The sequence below is a fragment of the Lissotriton vulgaris genome, chromosome 7 (assembly GCF_964263255.1).
Source record: "Lissotriton vulgaris chromosome 7, aLisVul1.2, whole genome shotgun sequence".
NCBI lineage: Eukaryota > Metazoa > Chordata > Amphibia > Caudata > Salamandridae > Lissotriton > Lissotriton vulgaris.
In genome coordinates, this window is record NC_141695.1 from 589,535,227 (window position 1) to 589,553,758 (window position 18,532).

Genomic DNA, 18,532 nt, shown 5'->3' on the forward strand with positions numbered 1-18,532 from the left:
TATCTGACCTCACGGCTCACCCCTCTTTACCCCTGCCTCTCTCTCTCTCTCTGCTGTCTACCCTTTCCTCCCTACCCTCTTCGAAGTTCGCTCGGGACTACATATCAGCCGGAAGACAATTTCCTGCTGGGAACATGGCTACGTGCAATATGATCAATCACTGTGCTTCGTGGATATGTTTTAGGGAAGAGGTTGGCTCTGAGTCTTACTTATACACTTAAGGGAGGGATTACAATTTAGACAGTGTCTAACGGGCGCTGCTAAAAATGAGGAAGGTAATTTGTTACAAATGAAACACACTGGTGGTCAGGCATGAGAAGAGTGTAGAAAGGGACTAGTAAGTATGCGGCTGCAGGCAGAGCAAGAAAGAAATAAAAAAAAGGAGAAGATTGTCTTTTGAGGATAGCATGGTCTCGGAGAGTACTTGCACACAGCAACATTATGGTGGAGGAATTCTCTTTGAATGGTGTGCATTTGTCTTTCGTGGCAAATAAGCGTATCTGCTGAATTTAAGAGAACAGGTGGTAAGCATCTAGGGGAAAAACCTGTAGTGCTAGAAGGATCATTGATGTTGGGTGATTTTATGTTGTGGTGGGGCAGGAAAACACCCAATCGGGGTTTCCTGGTTGTCTAAACATTATGAAGGTCTAACCAGCCCAGCAGGCGTGAGGGGAGCAAACAAATAAGACACCTCAGAAGGTGCAGGCCCAAGAGATTGAAAGTTATGAAAACTGTCTGTGGCCTGGTATAGTTGGATACATGGATGAAGAGGGAGTAGTGGTGATAGATGGTATAAGTTACAGTTGGGGATGAAGGTTTGCGACACCACGAGTTTCAACAGTCGGGTGTTTAATGCCCCAGTTTATGAGCAAAACTAGGCTTTCGTTGTTGCGCAAAATAAAATCTGATAACACCTCTGTGTGTAATACATTTGGAGAATTATCGAACAGGATATCGAGGCACACCCAACAATGGGCCTCTCAGTGTTGTTTTATAATAAATGAAATCTTCAGTGGCACTGCAGTGAGGAGTCTCTCACAGAAGTGCTCAAGACTGCAGCTGCATCAGGTACAGCGACGTGCCCAAGTCCCTCTCAAAAGGAGTGAAAGATGTCTCGCTGCCAAGCATTTGGGTCAGTGAGCACAAACTCCTCGTTGATGAAATTCTTTTGGAGCGCATGCCATGGGCCCGAGTAGTTTATTTCAGTTAAGATTTCTTTGTGACCCGGCACACCTCAGAAATTCGGACGGCCGACGGAGTGTTATTTAACAGGACCGACCATCATCAGTTTATGATTTTGGTAACTCGTAGACGCATACATAATTGTTTTTGTACCCTGCCATCAGGGCACTGGTAACTAAGTACTGTTCAACGAACGCCTCAGAAAAGTGAGTGTTGTGCACGTTTACAAATGAACAGAAACAGTTGTGTAATGTACCCTCAAATTAATTCCACCAAAAGGGAAGTTTTAAATGTTCACTGGTTCTGTTGCTGTATTATAACAAATATTCACAAAGGAAAACGGTAAGCTAAATAGCTGTACTGGCGGAAAGAAAACAAAGCTGGGTAGGTAATTGCCTTTCAATTATTACCCCTGGGTGACGATCCACTAATAGTCATGCTCTGCTAATTTGCTGCGTCATAAAAACTGTAAGGCCTTCATTTCCTGACGTGGATTTAGACAGATTATTTCATGTACGATCTGAGGCAGATATGGTATTGTAAGATCTCTGACTGCTGTAATTGCCTGTTTTTTACAATTATACATGTAATGCTGATGGAAGGAAGAGGGAATGCCGGTGCGTGTCTGCCTATCTTTTAGGGAAGGCCCGGGGTTACTAGAAGCAGTTTATTGAGTATGATGGTGACCACACGTGAGAAAGTGAAAGTGTGGAAACAAACTGTTTCCTCGTGGACTTGGAAACTAATTTCTGCCCGGCTGCTCACCAGCTGCGATGTTGGACAAGGAAAACTCAGCAAGTCAGGGGCTAGGGGCCTGGGCGGGTAGGGCCATGATCTTTTACATACTTGTTGTCTTAAACCCGGCGGGCCCTATATCGAGATTGTACCGCTAATCGTATCGCTTATGGAGGCACCACCGGAGGCGAGCTGCCTCCCACCATGCCGGTGATCTACTTAGAATCGGACCGCCACGCTAGCAAAAAATAAACAGCGTTGGTTTTGGCACAGCAGATTTATCAATATATTGAAATAGTTAGCTTAGCTACTAGTACAGTAAGTCAGTTGTCTTCTGCTTAGCGTCTTACCGTTAATCGTGGTGGGCCGGCCGTGGGGACACACACTGGCTGCACTGCCTTTGCTCAGCCTCGGTTTAATAACGGATTAGTACAAATAGGCGGGGGCCTGGTGCTGCTCCCTACCAGACAGTCACAGTAGTACTGTACTACTGGCTGATCGATGCGGCGATGCCTGCACATGCTGCCCAAGGTCGTCATCGGTCGGATCGGGCTGACTTCAACGACGTTGACGAGGACGACTCGTGGTGAGCTGGGCGTGGCCATGTGAAAAAAATCTGCGCGCAGAGCCCCTACCTCCTTAGGAAGAACCGAAATCCAGCCCGCCCAAATAAATCAGTGTGTGTCTGTCCCGCGGCCCGCCCACCGGCAAGTGAACAGTCAACTCAACACTGCACTGAACTTAGGGCCACGGCAGCCTGATCAACATGTATATCAATTAATGAATCTTCTCTTGGGCTCAGGAAGTCTCACAGGCAGCCGCAACACTATAAACGGCAGTGACTCATACCCTGGAGACTGAACACGCTGCTGCTGCACCGAGTTCAGTAAGGTACAATTTAAAAGACATCAATCTCTGACGTGCGCAGCAGATGCATAGACCCGGCCCTGGTAATTAAGTGCCGGTGCTAAGCACCGGAAAGCACCGGCACAAATTTGTGATCATATTTCCTCAGGCACTGAATGAAATGTTTTGCATGGTGTCAGATAGCAATGTTGAGTCTGGTAGGACATCGAGTAGAGCATTACAACCATCCAGGTGTTAAGGATCTTCCAGTTGCGTCTGTGACCCCTCTACTCATTTCCAGCCACGAGAGAGCAGCAGAGAGCCAGAAACGCCAGAGACGCCGGCCGACCGCCATTCCCGCAAGCCAGAGCTGCAAGCTGCAGCGTCTCCCAGCAGCACCGCTCACAGAGCCCCACTGAGCCCCACGCCGCTAGGGGACTAGGAAGGACAAGGTGACTGGGGTGCAGTGAGCGGCATCGGCGGTATCAGCCTCGGCAGCAGCTTCACCCCAGCGGCAGCAACAGCACGTCACGATACCGGCATCGGCATCAGCTCCAGTATCGGCGGCCGGACTCAGCCCTGCCTACCAGCCTACCAGCCTCAGCCCCAGCCTCAGCAGTGGACAGTAGTGGTCAGCTGGCCAGGGGGCCACTGGAGAGCCGAGAGGCGAGAGGTGAAATCGGCAGAACGCCAGACCGAGCGGTACGCACAGGTTACTGCGGGAAAACGGGCTACCGGGCTACGGGGCTACCGGTGGCCGGGGCACCATCAACATGATCGGCCTGCTGCGAAACACGATTTGCCCTGCCTAGCCCAGAGAAAGCACCACACCGCTGGGGGACCGCGGGAACCATCTGCTGGACATTGCCCGCCGAAAGCTGATGTCCAGACTGATAACCACTGCTCCCCCGGACCTGCCTACGGTAAAAACTCAACTCCGGAGAAACCCTCTCTACCCTCACCCAAATCTTCCGTCACTTACGAGACACTCCATGAGTCACTCGATGAGACACATCAGTTGCTCATCCTCTCCCAGGAGGTCGCTGTCACGACTCATGACAGTTCTTTTGTCTCACTGAGTGCCTTCTCTATAGCTCCAGGAAATCCATCCTCACCAGTTTTCAGCTCAGACTCTACAAACATCACCATTTTAAACACCGAGACTAAGCTAGAAGTCCAAGGCCAAGTCTATGGCAGCATCCCGTTTACACCGTCTGAACACATTGGCAACTGCTATATTGCAGACTTAACATCGAAGGCTCTATTACAACCCAGCCCAAGTTCATGCACAGGGGCACCCTCAATTAGTCGGAATGACCCCCTACCTTCAAACAAGAGCCCCAAAAATGATGGCCCCTCATTATCTCACAAACTATCTAACCGATTCCTGGCCTCTTTAGAAAGCCAAATTGAAGAATCACTTGCCCATTCACCGGGCTTCAGCCCTTCCTCAAACTCCTTCAGAATGCCTCCAGAGGACCAGGAATCATCCGTGTTTATTTTGTCGGACCCCACAAATTCTATCTCGGTCTCACTGACATCCCTCCATGCCAAACAAGACGCGATTGCCAAGGCCACGCTATGGAAGTCGCAGAAAATGGAGTTGGAGATCGATCTAATGTAAACACTGGCCTCAGCACTGTCGGATCTGGGCTCCAGGATAAGCACCCTCGAAGGTTTGGCGGGGTCAATGGGCAATCGGAATTCCTGTCCCTGCAGCCCAATAATCAACAAACTCTCGTCCCTCCCCGAAATCCTGGGCGCAATCTTGAACAGCGTAGAGTGCCACAGCATCAGACATGGAACATCTCCGCCCATGCCCATGCAAGAGTCTCAAACTCTATCCATCCTTGAAGAGCCTCTACGCTCCGCAACACCAGGGGGCCCATGTACTGTGAGAAAAAACACTCCCCCTCGCGCCGACCAAACTACTAAAAGTTCGGCCAGTCTTTCATCAGGGACTAGCCCCGGCTCGCTTACAGCGGGCTTGGAACTCACTGAAACCACATCAACGCAAGTATCAACCACGCGACCCAATCGCTCCGACACTACCCACACAGGCCCGACTCACAACGTTTCTAAGCCTCCAATGAAAACTTCATTGTCAAGGAGGGGGAGAAAAAAACTTTAAAAACAATCTAAAAAACAACGCTTAGCGAAAAGAAGAGCAGGGCTTGAAGGGTTAGCGGCACTCAGTCTACCAGTTAATAAATCAAGGGGTCCCCCCTATTACCCCATTTTTAACTCACCTCTAAAACCCGAAACAAAAAATATCGAGACAAGTACGACCCCTGCGGGCTCAAAGGACACCAGCGAACAGCCCGGACCATCAACCCTAGGCAGTCCCGGGATCACAAGAGCTACTGAAGCGCACACCACAACTACAGTAGGAAAAGTCCACCTAAACCCCAGGTAATGGCAGAAACCACGAACACGGATCTTCATAGCTCAACAGCGGGCAAGGCAACAGACCGCTGTGCGCTCCATCCATTAGAAAACCCGACTAAAGCCTGCTGGGACTTCCACATGCACCCGCAGAGGCATTTTTTGCCTCAAGTGCCACAAGTCTAGGGAATGACAAGTCAACCGGGGGGGACTATTTACCCACCTGAAGCACGCTTCCAACTCTTGATGGCGACAGCCCCTTTACCTGGAACAACCAGGAGTCAGGATCACAAGATCCCGGAAAAGGGAGCAGAACTAGTCTTTTATCCAAACTATGAGCACAAGGGCCCACACGACACTCTAAACAGATGCAACCTCCTCCGTCTTTTCAACTAAATTCCAGCGCTGGCCGGGGTCACCTCCTCAGACCTTATATCAGTCAAGTTCTCCACAATACCAGGGAAAGGGGGCTCAGAGGCCCCCACTACAATGTGGTCCCAGGAATCCATCAGGAATACAATTTTCAAGGAAGCCAATCGATTTGAAAACTGGGGCATTGAAATGTGGGTTCCTACTCAACAAAAATACCCCCACGTTCTTCTCCCAAAGGCCCCTGCGAAACAGCTCACCAGTGTACTGAAGGGGTCCCGGGGCGCAACCCATGCTTGGCTCCCAGATGCGTCGAAAGCTGACAATCTCCTAAACATTGCATGCTATAACAATCAACGTATGATAAGCTGCAAACTTAATTGCCCTGTCCCCCATGCCAATGACATGCGCCATGGAGACTCCGTCCCAGAGACGTCAATCAACATCGCCCAGGCACAGCGATCCTCCTAACAAGAACACTAACTGGCCCGATTCCAAACTAACTATCATATCTTGAAACACGTGCGGGCTAAAGTCAACCCTTGCTTCAAAATCAGCCATGGAATTCCTGAACAAAAGCGACATCATTTGTTTTCAGGAGACCTGGTCTCTATCTCCATCGCCTCTGCTTGGCTATTATGAACTCTTTCAACCGGCCGCCCAGGTTAATTCTCATGGAAGACCCTCAGGGGGCCTTTCTATTTTCATCAGTCACAGGTGCAAGATAACGGCCACACCTATCCCTCGGAACCTGACGGCAGGGCAGACGGTCCTGATCACCGGTCTGTCATTTTCAGGCAGGGCACACTCTATCCTCCTAATTAACATTTACCACAATACAGCAAAAACCGCAAAATCAACTGTATCTGATCAAATGATAAAACAACTGGAAGATCTTTTAGTGGAATTTGCATCCACGGAGGTACTGCTACTAGGAGACTTTAACATCAAAGACCTCGCAACCAACGGCCTCTTAGCAAGGAAAAACAAACAGCAAGAATCGATGACCACTTTTCTAACAACTCATAACTTCCGCTCGGCTCAGCAAATTTCGCTGGAACAGCACCCGGACGCTCATTTCTCGCCAACATTCAGGAGAATCTCAACTATCGATTATATTTTTCTCTCACCGCTCCTGGGCAACCATCTGGCCAGGATGGAAATTCCCTATCGTTCAGAGAGCGACCACAACCCCATAATGGCTACACTGCACCTGCAAGTGCAAGTCGCCCTCGAAACGACAGAAGTGGGGCACTCAACGCGGGCCGAACTGCACACCATGGTTAGAAGAATCAAACGGGATTCACGGGGATCTGCCAAGGTGGGAACCTGGCTCAAGGGCGAAACGCTTAACTTCAGACACAGTGCTCCGACAGAATCACATTATCGGTGGGATAAGGCAATTGGCAAGCTACAGGATCTCCTGGCAGGGCCCGCGGTTCATCACAGAACACTTGGGCCACATCCGAAGCAAACCCATGACCCATTGTTAGCCTCCCAACGAAAGATCCTCAGGAAGGCCGTCCGTCAGCACAAACTGACTGGAACCGTAAACACTGCCAACAAGGTGGCATCGCTGCGGACGACCTACAAGAAATCCTTATGGGAGACCAAGAGACTCAAAGAACAGTCTGAGTGGGTAAAAATTTTAGCCCTACTCAAGGGCAAAAGCCAGCCCAGTTTTGGAATCATATGAACAAACTCCGCTCCACCAGCAAGACGAGAGGAAACGCAGTCTGTGAAGAAGCCTGGGCCCTGCACGTGTCCGATCTTTATCGCAGTGACTCTGGGGACCCTGCAGTTATTGAATTAGGGGATCGCACTGTTTCCATTCAAATAGAAACTCTCGAACTGACCACTGCAGTCGAGGTCGTCAAGTATCTGCGAACCATGAAAAAAGACGGAGCCCCAGGGCCCAACGGGCTCCCTGCCGGGATATTCAAAAGTGCCCCGGAAGAGTGGGCGGACCTTTTGACTCCCCTATTTAACAACGTGTTCGCGACAGGCCAGCTACCAGACTCTTGGTTAGGTTCGACTCTATGCCCCATATTCAAGAAAGGAGACCCTGCGTCACCAGCTAACTACCGCCTCATTGCCCTATTAGATCTAAAGGCAAAGGCATATGCCCGATGTCTTCTTCAGTTGCTTGAAAAATGGGTCGTAGAAAATAACATCATTCCATACTACCAAACTGGGTTCCGGGCATCGGCCTCCACAATAGACAACATTACTACTCTAGCCATTCTGAGTCAAAAAGCAGTACAAAAAAACATCTTCCATTCTATTGCTGCTTCATAGACTACAGCGCGGCTTTTGACAAAGTGTCTCGGAACATCTTGTGGAGGAAGCTGAACAAATGGGGGATTCCGCATGACCTACTAGGAGCACTAATTTCCCTGCATAAGAACACGTGGGTGCGAATTAAAACCGGCCCAAAGACACTTTCTTCAAGAATTGCCATAGAAGATGGGCTAAAGCAAGGCTGTGTTCTTGCCCCGCTGTTTTTTCAATCTCTACACAGCTTATCTCGGTACATTCCTGGAGAATAGTAATCTTCTCCCGCCAAAACTAGGACCCGCCAAAAAGCCTCTTCACATATTACAATATGCAGTCGACATCGTAATAATGGACCAAGCAAAATCGGGTCTCCAACGGGCACTAAGTACGCTCCACATATATAACACCGCCAATGCTCTGAAAATCAACCAGGCAAAGACGAAGGTACTGGTATTCGGCAGATGCAAGAATAAGAAAAGGCTGGTATGGAACATAGGGCCCGCCAGGATTAACACAATAGTAAAATATAATTACTTGGGAGTCTGGTTCAATGAGACGTCCAGGCCTACAGCTCACCTAGCTGCCTTGCAAAAGAGAGCAGGCGCAGTTACATACTCCCTGACCCGGCTGAACCAAATCCTGAGCAGCCCTTCTGCAGAAGCCACCCTGAAGGTGACTAAAGCTATTCTACTTCCTGCGTTAACCTATGGACACCAGGCCTTTCCTGGCGCATGCTCTCCCAGTCTTGAGCTCACCCAAATCTCCACCTACAATTTTTTTCCATCTGCCAAGTTTCATTTAGCGGGCAAGACTACGACTGGAGGGAGCTGGGTCTACAAAGACAATCACTTTACTGCGAGGCTGACACCTTGAAATATTTTATAAGGACCCTAAAAGCAGATGATAACACTCTTAAATCCCAGCTAAAAGGAATCATGTCCAGTCCTGGCAATCTCTGGAACACCCAGATTGTAAAGGCCATAAGAGTGTTAGAGATTGACAAGTCATCTCTCCTCTCAGTCACTATTCCATACTCGGCCTGGAAAAGCGCCATCAACAAGCAAGTCAAACTTATCTGTCAGTCTATGGATCTCCAGGCTGTAAAGTCATCAACCATTCTGCTCCCCTTGAACTATTCGTATCTTCCTGGGATCCCACAAGCATATTTCCAGGAAAATTTAAGCGCAGTGGCTCGGAAGAATATAATGTTTTTGCGACTTCTAGGCCTGCGCTCGGCTCGGAAGAATATGTTTATGCGACTTCTAGGCCTGTGCTCGACGGCCTTCAACAAATGGGCTCCAACAAGCAAGGGGGGGAGCCTGTAGGCTGTGCAAATACCACTCTGAATCATGAATCATGGCTGCATCTCCTGTGCTGCTGCCCGGCACTAGCAGCCCCCAGAAGGTCCCTCTTGAAACTTTTAAAATGGGGTGCTAGGACGTGCTGGGAGGCCTCGGCTTGTGCTTTACATCTACTGACATCCAAGTGCTCGCAGGGTTTGGTAAATTTGTGAGACTTTTGGACAATCTTCTATTACCTCCCTTGGCCGCCATGCTTCCTCCCCCTCCCCCTCAAAGACTCATTACAGACTTTTTCCGTCTTTTGGCCCTGCAACCCTTGTCTTAATTATTTTTATCAGGCCAAGCACTGCAAAACGTTCACACAGGCAACTATAACACTGTTCTTTCAATAAGCATATCGGTCTCTAAGCCTGAAAAATTGTTTTTTAGCCCTGTTTTTATATGATAAATGTGCTAAAAGCTAAATTTTATAACTGTGCTAAAGTAGATTCTGTATAGCAATGGTTTTAAGTAACTGTACTAAATTAATAAAAACTAAAAAAAAAAAAACATCCAGATGCAAGGACATGAACAGCAGTTCTGAAGTCACTTTCTGTAAGAAATGGTACAACTTTCTTTAGAAGAGAGAACTTTTACCAGGACATCTTTGTTTTTTTGACAATGTGTTTCTTGAGGGAGGGGTTGGTGTCCAGGGTGAATCCAAGTGATTTGGCATTCGGTGCGAGTTAGGATTCAAAGCAGTCAAGATTAATGAAATTGAGCCAAGTTTGTACTGTATCTTGTTTGTTGTTTTTGGCAAATAATGTCTTGATTTGGTTGAGCATCAGGTAGAACCTGCACTTCCAGGTCTCAATGATGTGCAGGCAGTATTTGAACTGTTGGTTGTCTGAAGCAGAGGAGAGTTTCAAGTAGAGTTGAATATCTTCGTCATATTGGGGCATCGTGAAGCTGTTATCTGTTTGTAGAGCACCCACCGACTCCATGTAAAGGTTGAAGACGACAGAAGACAGTATGAAACCCTCGCGATTCCACATGTGATAGGGATCTTTTGTGACCTGGAGGTACCCATGTGAACAAACTGATGAGGAGAACAAGTGAAGGACATTGCCGGTGAACCTATTCACAACTTGAGGGTAAGAATGAGAGTGAAATGGTCGACTACGTCTAAGGCACCGGAGAGGGCCAACAATATCAGACAGGAAGAGTCATCATCTGTGGTCAAGAGGGCATCATCTACGATGTGAAAGGTGGCGGTATCCATGCTGAGCATGATTTGAAGACATATTGGTAGTCATGAATGTGATGGTTAGCATTAATGTGATCTTGGAGTTGAACATAAACTGCATTTTCAGTGATCTTGCTGATGAATGGTAGGTGAGTGATGGGCCGGTAGTTGGTGAGGTCATCAGGGTCTAGTGTAGGTTTCTTTAGGATTGGGACAATCTTAACAATCTTGAGAGATTCTGGAAGATGCTGTGAGTGAGGTAGGCATTGACAATGATAAGTAGGGGGGAGAGAGCTTCCCAGAGAAAGTGTTGATGAAGGACGAGGGTGAGACATCATCTTCATGAGAAGTGGCTTTGCTTTGAAGGTCTAGAGTATGCCAGCCAGATCTGGCAGAGCTAGGGCTTTGAAGGCTAATCATTGCAGGATTCTACGGAAGGGATGGGTGTGAGAGATGAAGCAGACCTGGTATCGCTGATGTGATGTAGAGTCTTCTTTATTTTTTTACTGAAGACTAGGTTGATGGTAATGCACATTTCTGTGACGTGAGGAGTAGATGGGTCTGGTTGGAGGTTGATGCTGCGCTTGATCGACTTGAAAAGTGTTCCGCTTCTGTTGGTAGCTTCATCAATGTTGATGATATAGAACTTTGCAATAGCTGATGTGAAGAACTGGATGTATGTTTTGGGGGGACCTTCAGTGTCAAGAGGGTCTTGGGAGTTTAGTTTTTCTACTATTTTCTTTCCTGTTTGTGGATGGAATTTCTATTGTTTGCACGGTCTTTAAAATACCAGAGTGCCAAAGGTTTTGGCCTGCATTTGCATGTTGTAATAGGGGCATGGGCGTTCACATAGCTCTCCAAAATATTGTTCAAGCTGTTTAGAAGGGTGTTGGTTTCAAACAAAGAGTTGATAGGGTGAGAGATGAGTTCAAGCATTAGGTTGTCTATGGAGAGGTGTTTGAAGAATCTCAATGTTTGGTATTCTCTTTTGTGTTGACCTTGGTGTGTTGTTAGTACACTGAGTAGGGAGATAAGGATGGCAAAGTGGTCAGTTCAGTCCAAGGGGATGGGTGATTTTCACTGGATCATTGGTGATGTTGAGAAAAGAAGAGTGAGGATATGGCCTTTGGAGTGTGTTGTTTGTGTCATGTTGAGTGTATTGATGAGACTGAAGAGAGTACCTTTTGTTGCATTGTCCGAGAGGTTGAATTCACCCAAGAGGGTGGTGTGGGCATGTCTGCTGGCTGAGGTGGTGAGTAGATCGCCATGAAGGAGTTTATGTGTTAAACGTAGGATTTTAAATTGGCTTCTCTGGCGGACAGGCAACCAGTGCAATTTTTTGAGGTTAGGTTTGGTGGCCGACCTAGGGGGCAATCCCAACACCAGTCTTGCGACAGCGTTCTGAATAGTTTGCAGTTTAGAGAGCAAGCACTCGTTGATTGATGCGAACATTGCGTTTCCGTAGTCTAAACGGCTTATAATTAGCCCCTGAACCAGAGGCTTTCTGGACTCTAAAGGAAGCCATTTAAAGATTTTACGCAGTTTACGCAATATTCCGTAGCATGTTCCTGATACTTGGTTGACGCGTGCTTTCATAAAGAGAGCACTGTTGATCATAATTCCCAAGTCGCGTACAACTTCTTTAGGTTCGGGGCAAGGTCCTAGTTCAAGGAGTCATTAGTGACAGAGGTTCTACAGGGCCTGCCCACAATATTCCACCACTCCTCATAAATAACCAACAATACTTTACATATAGATTAACGCCTTACTTTATACCCATACATACCTACACAGACACATATATACATACAGTCCTTTCATGGCTTTCTGAAATAACTGAATGCAGGAAAGGGCACCCTTAGTGGCAGTCAGATAAAGCACACGCCCTTAGTCAATCTGGGAGCCAATTAATCCTGTGATGGCTGACAGCCTTCTGTGGCTAGTCAAATAACTGAGAATATTTCAGAATGGTGTTGGCTGGAAGAAACAACCTGGGAAGAGGGCCGAGAACTAACTGATCAAAGAGAGTTAGCTGTCAAAGAAGAAACTTAGATTACTTGCAGTTTTTACCAATGAGGGATGGTTTCGGACTTCAATGAGCCAATTTCCAGTCTTATTACCCAGTATAATGATTCTGTCTGATCAGAATTCCCTTTCAGCTAGCTACTGCTCCGCCAGTTATTAAAAACTTGCAAGGAACTCCAGAATCTTTCAAGTGAGGACCTCTGATTTTCGACAAGGTAAGTGAGACTTAGGTCTCTTCTGCTTACATAGAGAATAGCTGGTGAAATGGATGGGACTCTCAATTGACTAGATATAGATGTTATAAAAGGCTGGGTAAAACGCAGTCCATTGCAGGCTGCAATATGCTAATATACTCCTCACATCCTCACAGAGTTTTGAAGGAAATCATAATTCCTGGGTTTGGTTTGTTAGTTAGTCTTGCCAGCCAGAAGGGATGTTCAACTGTGTCAGCCATAAGTGACTGATCTCATAGTATCAGTGTGGTGGCACTGCCCCCCTCAATTGAGCTTGGGAGACAATCCAATATCTATAACAAAACCATCTCCAAAATTCTGTGCGAGCAGAAGCCAAGCAGCAATTGTGGATAATTGCATTCCCTTTTAGGCAAGTCCTTACCTGCTGGGACAATTGAGACTTCAAAACTTTAGTCAGAGATGGAAGAAGAGAAATCAGACGTTAGTGACTGAGTACAGCCAGATCCGCATTAGGTTTTTCATTACTGGTGACATGAGGAATATTTAAATAGTTCTGTTACAATGCAAGACCCCAATGTCCAATTTAAGATGTGAGATTAGCTGAGGAACACATAGGCAGCTAGAAGTTTTCAATATCCTCAAGAGGAATGGATCTCTAGGACAGCTCGTCCTTGAGTATTGTGGATAAGAACAGCTGAGCAGGCTGTCCAGGTAGCTTCAGGATGGAAGGAAGAACCCTTTAGACATATACTTCGGGTTTCCTTTAGCATCCATAGAAGGATGCGTGGTGCAAGAGTGATGCAACAGGGCTCGTAAATGTGCCCCTAGGTTTCACAGTAGGAATTCCTTCAATGTGGCCTGTCCACCACAAGGCCAGCAGCTCACAGTGATTGTCACCATGCTCCAAGTAGGGTAGGCTGCAGCCGCGGTCGGGAGTGGGTCAGGGTGGGGGTAGTAATCTATGGATTACGGAGCTTTACAGGTAAGTAAACATATAAATAAATAAAACGAATTTCGATGCGCGCACTGCATCGTATTTGGGGATGCAGTGCACGCAACGAAATCCATAGATTACCCCCCCCATCCCCCCTCCCCCCCCCGACTCTGCCCCTCCCCCATCCCACGTCACCGCCCTGCAGGCACACCTACTGCCGACTGCTGCTGGGAGGCTACCTTAGCTGAATTTTCTTCCAAAGCTATCCTTAACAGGAAAACAGGAAAATTACCCTGATTAACCTGGATGAAACTTGCAGCATGGCAGGGGCATTTATGTTTTGTCTTATGAATTCTTGTCTTGGGGGTTTCTTTGTGAATGACAAAAATTAATTCTAAGCGGGCTGCATTTACATAACGGGCCACTCGATGTACAACTGCACCTAATGTGCATCAGGTGCGCTGCAGGATGCTCGGTAGGCACTAGAATCATGTTTTATGGGACCTTAGACTGCATTTTATTGTACTTTATCCGAATGACTTAAAGGGATACTTTACCTAGAGTATGCCAATGGGCTCGGAAGTGGTGGCCGCTTTTACATCCTACAGGTTATGTGTCATAAGGATGGTTTATTGTTTTTGACCGTTTATATTAAAAAGACACCTGCAGTGCTACAGCACTTTTTCGTTTTCATTTCACAACCCTGGGTGTCCCGAGGGGTCTGTTAGTGGTAACCTTCTTTTAGGAATATAATAAATAGCCCCACAGTGGTAGTCACTTTTGTCTGGTTTGACGACGTATTTGTCGGTTTCCTTCTTCGTTCCTTTTTTTGATGAACCCTTTCCTGTATTTTTGGGTTTGGCATTTGAACTATTTACACTTGTTTATTTGTAGGTGTATATAGCTGGGTGGCTTATTCCCCATCCACCCTAAGGTTACTTATTATTGGAAACGCCATATAAGAAACCGGGATCTTTCCAGGATTTGATAGATGCATGGGCTGTAGCTTCTCTCAATTCTGCTTGAATTATCTGCTTGGTACATATATAAGGGGGTCCCCGCAAGGGAAGTGTATTGTAACCTACATACACTGGAAATATTCTGGATAGTTCAATGATACAAGGAATTTAACGGTATTGTAATTTATTAATCAACACCAAGTAGTTGCCATTGGCTAAATACAATCACATAAAATTTCAAGCCCCAAAGGGGGAGAAAGGAAAGGGAAGGGTAGTGCTCAGGGGAGTGTCAGGTCAAGGAAAGTAAACACAGTTCCAAGAGAAACTAATTACAATATTGCAAATAAATTCATGACAAATATGATGCAAAAGCCCAGATTCAAGGCATACATTGGAACCTATTCAACAAATGACATTCAACGGTCACATACAACATTCAGAAATATCGGGGGCATGTGCCGGAGGTCCAAGAAAAGAAACAACCGTCGACGTTTCGACCCCTATCTACAGGCTATGTTGAGTCCTTTGTCGGGGTCTTCATCAGGACATCTACAAGGGTTGGGAGGGGTGGTGGGGCAATTCTATCTGAAAAAAATGTAATAAAGGAATCGCACTTTAGTACATAATAGGAGTGATATGAACCATCCTATATGGCAATATAAGGAGTCATTAAATTAATTAATTACCATGGACTGAGGCCCCACTGGGCTCTGAACATGGAAAGAGAATACGCCACGCAGGTTGTCGTGGTCGATCTCAGCGGTAAAAGTTCCCAACTAGAGAGGAGACAACAAACGTTCAGATACAAAGGATAAGGGTAATTTCATCAGACAGGTGTGCTGTGATTTAATGCTGTCTGTTTGAATTGAGACTACACTTACACATGCTTCAAAGGTTAAGACAAATGGTAAGTTAGTAGTTGAACCATAGTCGTCACAAATCAACTTCAAAGTCGGTGCAGGCAAGCACGGGCTGTGGGTAAAAATAATTAATTATAGCTGACCAGAGTAGAACGTGTGTGATTGCTAATGACACTGGACTAAGTTAATGTCCGGTCACTGAGAGCCTGCATATAAGATGTCAGGCATAAGCAACCGCTTACACGCAGGGACAATGGAGACTGGCAACCGCGGATTAAATAGAAACCATGAGGTAATTGAATTGTGATACAGATCACTGTGATATACACTCTATACAGTTGTGCGTTAAGGCACTGTGTGAAGTCTATAAATATTGTGAAGTCTAAAAATTACCTCCAGGTTGACACAAGAAAGAGAATAATTATCATCAAATGTAGAACTTGTTACCGGCCCGGGTAGGATCAAAAATAGGAGCCCTCATGCGGTCCACATGTCGAAAAAGGCACAAACATTCATTACGTCCTCATTCCAGAGATTTAATCCTACGGTAAACAAGAAAGTAGGAAAATAACCGTTCGCAAAACGAGTGAATCTCGATTTACGGAAAGCACTCGAGAAGGGCTGTCTTGTACTTACAGGTGACCAAACGGGTGATGCCGTCTACGCCGGTCGTGCCACAAACTCCGCAGAAGCCGCTACGCGCAGTTGGGGGCGGAGTTCGCGGATATTAGGAAAAATGGAAAGGGAAGAGTTACTCGTCGCTAATGGTGTGTTCGCTAGTATAGCCTTTGGGGGGAACCTTGGTGAATTACACATGCGATAAAGATGAATAAGATACACTAGATGTTTACCTTGACAAATGATCAATAGGACAACCGCTTTTGAGAAAATTACATACTATGGAACATTTAAGAAAAAGAACATCTAAGAAAAACACACGTGCAACTCTCTTGCAGGAGGTTGTAGACCAGTGAGCGAGGGTAAACATGTACATTGGATGACAAGGAGTTGATAGATCCATTGGATAAGTCAATCAAAGATTCAAAAACTTTTTGTCGGTCTACAGTACCCGCGCAACTCTCCAACAAGAGGTTGTAGGCGAGAAACATGCCATGAAGTGTACTTATTGAGAAATTACAACAGACTCATGCACTTCTTCAAGTAATTTACATACTATGGAACATTTAAGAAAAACACTTGTCCAACTCTCTCGCAGGAGGTTGTAGACCAGTGAGAAAGGGTAAACATGTACATTGGATGACAAGGAGTGGATGGGTCCATTGGATAAGTCAAACAAAGATTCAGAACCTTTTGTCGGTCTACAGTACCCGCGCAACTCTCCAACAAGAGGTTGTAGGCGAGAAACATGCCATGAGGTGTACTTTTTGAGAAATTACAACAGACTTGTGCACTTCTCCAACATGAGAGTGTAAACGAGTAGTGTTTAGCAAATAATAAGCATTATTGCGTAGAACAATAATCTATCAGTTAACCAAGTGCTGCCAATTGTGCTAAACTACTGTCCTGCTCATTCAGACCATTCTTAATCGAGTCCAAAAGGGACATCCATTTAGACTCGCGTGTATTCAATACTGTATGAAGGTTACCCCCTCTTCTACCCAGGGATACTTTTTCAATTACAAGCCATCTCAGATCTGCTACAGCATGTCCTGCTGTCTGCCAATGTTCTACCAAAGGCGCGCCCGCCACTTTGCATCTTAGTCTACTACAGTGAGAAGAAATCCTTGTTTTTAATTTTTTATTGAGTTTGTCCCACATATATCTGGCTACATGGACACTGGATGATGTAGATGACGCCAGTGGAATTACAATTCGTGTAGTGTTTTAAGGTGTAAGTCCGACCACCATGATCAAAGGTTTTGGTCTGAATAGTAGTGTCACATGCAGTACATGTCCCACATCTGTGATGTCCTACTAGAGGGGGCAGGTTCCATAAGGTTGTAAGAGTCGGTTGACTCACTGGTTCCAAATAAGAATGGACCACCATGTCCCGTATGTTTTTGGCTCTCTTGAAAGAGTGAAGAGGGAGTTCAGTTTGTTCAATCACGTCTGCCACCAGGGACCAGTTCTTATTAATGATTTTCTTGATTTCGTTGCTGCGTGTCGAAAAAGTCGTGACACAGATGATACGGTCTGCCATGGCGCGATCAGGGTTTTCGGGGTTGAGCAAGGAATCGCGTGGGTTATACCACGCACGTTTTCTGGCTCGTTTCACCATCCGGGCTGGATATCCCCGTGAAATGAGGCGCTCTCTCAGGACCTCAGATTCCGTGATGTAGTTGGCTCTAGTGGAACAATTTCTCCTGATTCTGAGGAATTGCCCGACAGGCAAGTTGTCCTTAAGACCTCTGGGGTGATGACTCCCATATTGCAATAATGAGTTGCGCTCGGTCGGTTTTCTGAATAAGGTGGTTTGTAAACGATCTCCTTCAGTGTAGATGGAGATGTCTAAGAAAGGTATGGTTACGTTGCTGGATTCCATCATGAATTGGATGTGGGGGTTCCGTGAATTGAGCCAATCATGAAATACTTTCAGTTGATCTTTATTGCCCTCCCAGATGCACAGGACATTGTCAATACATCTGACCCATAAGGTCAGCCTGGCCTGGAAAGAGTTGTTGGATGAAAAAATATGTTGTTGTTCAAAATGGTCCATATAGATTATGGCCAAATTTGGAGCGAAGGTAGCCCCCATGGCTACCCCATTAGTCTGCAAATAGAACCCCTCCTGAAAGATAAAAAAGTTCTGCATCATGGCAATCTTCAGTAGCTCAATTATGGAGTCCGTCGAGACCGGTACAGGCGCCGTTCTCTTGTCTAAGTCCTCTCGCATCACTTCCAAAGCATCCTGTTGGGGGATGCTGGTGTAGAGCGATACGATATCGCAAGTAACCAGGAGTGCACTTTCCGGATTGAATGGTCTCTCATCAATCAGGTTGATTGTCTGTGTAGTATCACGTAGGTACGCCCTAGTATTGAGGGCGATGGGCTTTAGGAAGAAGTCAACATATTTACATAGGGGCTCTAACATCGACCCACAGCCGGACACGATAGGGCGTCCCGGGGGGCTATTCTGATTCTTATGTACCTTCGGTAAGGTGTAAATGGTAGCCAGTCTTGGGAATTTTTGGTTAAGGAATTCAAATTCTTGCTTGCTGAGGAAACCAGCATCCAATCCTTTCTGTGTGGCTTTCAAGATTGTAGTTGCCAAATCACGTG

General features: G+C 46.4%; 1 protein-coding gene across 1 annotated transcript in view; it reads left to right on the forward strand.

Moving 5' to 3' along the window:
* Positions 1-18,532, forward strand: part of ST6GALNAC1 (ST6 N-acetylgalactosaminide alpha-2,6-sialyltransferase 1) — a 419,114-nt gene that overhangs the window by 367,459 nt on the left and 33,123 nt on the right. The window lies entirely within an intron of this gene.